This window comes from Etheostoma spectabile, unplaced genomic scaffold, assembly GCF_008692095.1.
Source record: "Etheostoma spectabile isolate EspeVRDwgs_2016 unplaced genomic scaffold, UIUC_Espe_1.0 scaffold00002115, whole genome shotgun sequence".
Taxonomy (NCBI): domain Eukaryota; kingdom Metazoa; phylum Chordata; class Actinopteri; order Perciformes; family Percidae; genus Etheostoma; species Etheostoma spectabile.
The window spans coordinates 29,997-34,265 of record NW_022602854.1 but is presented as its reverse complement, the minus strand read 5'-3'; the positions used below and the strand labels follow the sequence as shown (position 1 = coordinate 34,265).

At 40.7% G+C, this 4,269-nt stretch overlaps 2 non-coding genes across 2 annotated transcripts; both read right to left on the bottom strand.

Annotated features, from left to right (window-relative positions):
- Positions 1-3,468: 3,468 nt before the first annotated feature.
- On the bottom strand, positions 3,469-3,657 carry LOC116675661 (U2 spliceosomal RNA). The gene has a single exon (XR_004328502.1). It is a non-coding gene; the product is annotated as a U2 spliceosomal RNA (small nuclear RNA).
- A 279-nt stretch (positions 3,658-3,936) lies between these two features.
- Positions 3,937-4,052, bottom strand: LOC116675662 (U5 spliceosomal RNA). The gene has a single exon (XR_004328503.1). It is a non-coding gene; the product is annotated as a U5 spliceosomal RNA (small nuclear RNA).
- Between the last annotated feature and the right edge of the window lie 217 nt (positions 4,053-4,269).

Sequence of the window (4,269 nt, the reverse complement as noted above, 5' to 3'; positions counted from 1 at the left end):
CACGTCTGATTGACTGACGGAGCAGGAGAGAGCGAGAGAGAGAGCGAGAGAGAGGCCTTTCTCAATGTTCTGTGGTGTGTGATTGATCCGAGCGGGTTTGTAGGCGGGGGGGGGGCGCTGTGATTATCACAGAACGCTGCAACGGCCAGTTGAGGAGCTTTATTCAATCCGAGCACGGATATTGACTCATAGTACTCGGATAATATGTACTCGGCATAAAAGTGCTTTATCCGTAACGGATACTCGTTTCAGCCGGATACTCGGATCACACCTTGTGGAAAATGGCTGCTTTAGTATTTAAGATGGCACATCTGTGTAAGGAACCACTTCCACAACACAGAAGATGCAGAAGAAACATAGGGACTTGGAGAAGATCATGAGCAAGAAAGTTGCTTACTGTAAGACTTGACGTTGGTCTAAACTCAAGCATTGGGCATTGGATTGATTTAGTTAGTACTAATCTATGGGTGGTTTTTTGACAACTGATTCCATATTTATCTAAAGACTTAACAGTAACAGCTATTTTACGTTGTATTACAGTTGGACAAAACTAAAAATCTGTTTAATTCATTCTAGATTGTGCTCTGGGTAAATGATTGTTTTGGTAAGTCATTCTTATTACGCTAAATTTAGCATTGACTTGACTGTTGAATTCCAGTAAGTGCTACTTGTTGGGGCAGTTGAACATGATAATGCTAAATACTAACTGAAGATAGATGTCATGTAATCACATTCAGATCACCTCAAATGAAGACACTGATGATTGTTGTGTTCATAAGTGCTACTCTTTGGGGTTGTCTTGGTAGTGAGTTCATCATCAGACATACTCTGAACAAATGCAGAGACAGGCTAATTCACAATTCTTCCCAACACTAGTAAAATGCTTCATCTGGCACAAGAACTACCCAATAACTAACAATAAGCACTGACTTGAGTTGTTTATGCAGTAAGTGCTACTGTTGGGGTAGTTTTACTGACCTCTAAAGTCCAGGCTTTCCTCCATAAAGAAATGTTTAATGTTTTCTAAGTCATTCCTATAGCCCTTTAGGGACTGAGATGCTGCGGCCAGCAACAAAGAACATTATCAGGAATTAGACGGACCACCAACAAAGCACTGGATGCAGACTCTGGATGGCTGGACTCAGCTAAGACTCTGGATAGTTGGACGTCAGTTAAGACCCTGGATGGCTGGACTGCACAGTAACAAGAACTCCAGCCCGCTGCACAGCACAAAGGCTCCGGCTTGCTGTACAGCACTGAGAGCTCCGACCCTCTGCACAGCACCGGCTCTGTACCACTGGGCAGCAATGGCCCTAGTTTCCTGGACAACATGTTCTCCAATAAAGATGCTCACAAAACTCCGTACTTTGTCACACTTAAGTCATTTAGTTAGCTAAGCGTTCAGAGGATGTGGGGAATAGCAAGTTAAGAACAGGTTTTGAAGGACTTGCCACAGACACTGAATGCAGCAGTAGATATGTCTACTGTGTACAAACACATGGTAACTTTACATGTGTTGACAATAAAGATGCTCACAAAACGCTTTACTTGAGATAACGTTTCTTGCGCACATTCATTTTCTCTTAAATATAAAGAACATTTAAGTTCTTTATTCCCAATCTCATGTCTCCGACATTAGTTCCAGATGAAAACACTAGTTGGATTTGAACCCACGCCTCCAGTGGAGACTGCAACCTGAACGCCTTGGACCACTCAGCCATCCAGACTGATCCAACAGATGTTCCGAAGGACCTGTCTCAAAATGATAATATAGTAAATCAAATTTGAATAGTAGTTTATAGTAGATATAGTAGTTTCTCAGTCACCTGACCTGTCTCGGAGACCCCCTGTTTTATTTATCATGCCATTATATGTACGTATTATATGCCAGTATATGTACGTTCCACCATATATACATCAACTTTCTTTTTGATTTATCATCACAATTCATTATGGCATAGACTTTCTTTTTAATAAATGCATATACACATCAACTTTCTTTTAGATTAATGCATAAACACATAATTTTTTATTAATGCATATACACATCAACTTTTGTTTTGATAAATGCATATACACATCAACTTTCTTTTTGATTTATCATCACTATTCATTATGTCATCATTACAATTCATTATGATATCAACTTTCTTTTTAATAAATGCATATACAAATCAAATTTCTTTTAGATTAATGCATATACACATCAACTTTCTTTTACATTACTGCATATACACATCAACTTTCTTTTAGATTCATCATCACCATTCATTATGTCATTATCACTATTCATTATGTCATCATCACAATTCATTATGACATCAACTTTCTTTTATATTACTGCATATACACTAGGGGTGATCCGAGTATCCGGCTGAAACGAGTATCCGGTACGGATAAAGCACTTTTGCCGAGTACAAGTATTATCTGAGTAATATGAGTCAATATCCGTGCTCAGATTGAATAAAACTCCTCAACTGGCTGCGCAGCGTTCTGTGATAATCACAGCGCCCCCCCCCCCCCCCCGCCTACAAACCCGCTCGGATCACACACACACAAAACACACACACACACACACACACACACACACACAGAACATGGAGAAATGCGCTCTCTCTCGCTCTCTCTCTCGCTCTCTCCTGCTCCGTCAGTCAATTCGGTCTGCGGATCTGTTCCGTTAACGTTTAGGGTTTCTTCAGCTTCAGGTTTGTTTTTAACTTCGGTTTGTAGTCCTTACATAGTAACCAGTAGATTTCTGGTGAACGTGGGGTTTGTAGTCCTTACATAGTAACCAGTAGATTTCTGGTGAACGTGGGGTTTGTAGTCCTTACATAGTAACCAGTAGATTTCTGGTGAACGTGGGGTTTGTAGTCCTTACATAGTAACCAGTAGATTTCTGGTGAACGTGGGGTTTGTAGTCCTTACATAGTAACCAGTAGATTTCTGGTGAACGTGGGTTTCAGACATGCTGCTTGTTTTAAATGCGACTCCAGTTGCGTCTCTGCCATCGGAGATTTTTTTTTGTTTACTGTCAGCTGCCCCCTCTCTCTCTGTGTCTCTCCCTTACTTACACACACACACTCACACACACACACACACACACACATATACCTGGTGTGGAAATAAAAAAGAACCAAAAAAAAAAAAATCACACTGATCATAAAAAAATAAAAAGTTAAAAAAAGAAAGTTATATTGAGTATGAAAACTCTTTTTCATTACATTTTACTTCATAATTGCAACCGCATGTGTTGTATTAATTGTTGCAAAATGTTCTGTATATAGTTTGTTTGTTACCATGACAACACCATTGATCTGAAGCTCGATGCTGTCATGTAAATAGTTTTCAAATCAGCAATAAATATAACAATTTTTGATCAACTCATATCAATTGCTCTTCAGGTCCATTGACAGTTTTGGCAACGGGCAGCTCAACGTGCATCGTTAATTGTTTTTCCACAAGACAGAAGATGGGTGCACCGTTCCCAGCGATGCTGCAATACGGGTCGATGCGTGGAGTGAACGGAGCAAGCCCCTTTTCAACTCCCATTGCTAAAAATCCATTTAATATGTTGTCCCCTGATAGAGGACATATCAGATATTAAACTGATAAGAACAGATACTACACTTGATCTTAGCCAAAAGGCCGAGAAGCGATGACCACCACCTCTATGCTGTCAGATGCGACATCCCCGGACGGTTCTCAGTTGTCACGGTCCAGTAATTTTAAATGGACATAACAGCTGCTGCTTAGCACCCCCGTCCAAGCGCTTCATGGGGAAGCACAAAAAGTTTTAGTTAAAGACGGCAATTTTGGTTTTCCCAATTGGTCAAGCTCCTGCCAACGTGCAATATTCCCATGCTGTCACATTTTGGCTACGTTTAAGAATCTGAGTTTCCTTTTGGAGAGCATATTTGTTTTTCACATGTACAAAAGGCTTGGCCAAACAGCAAAGCCCACCAAAAATAATTTCAACTCATAGGCGTTCCTCTCCACGGAAGTCTTTAGTAAAAGGCGAAAGACTTGTGCGTTATGAAGAGAAACCAGAGTAAGTACAGCCCACTCTCGAGAGCAGCCGAAAACACCAGTCTTCCCAGTCCCAACCCTCGCGGTAATTCTCACTTGGTGTGCCGCTTTCCAAATCCAAGGCCTCACCTATTCCCACACTGTCACAGGGCCAATATTTTGTCCTTGCTGTTTTTCTGCCAATCAAAAGTGCAAATCTTGCTACACTTTTGTATGGCTTTATCTTGTGTTGGAGCTAAATCC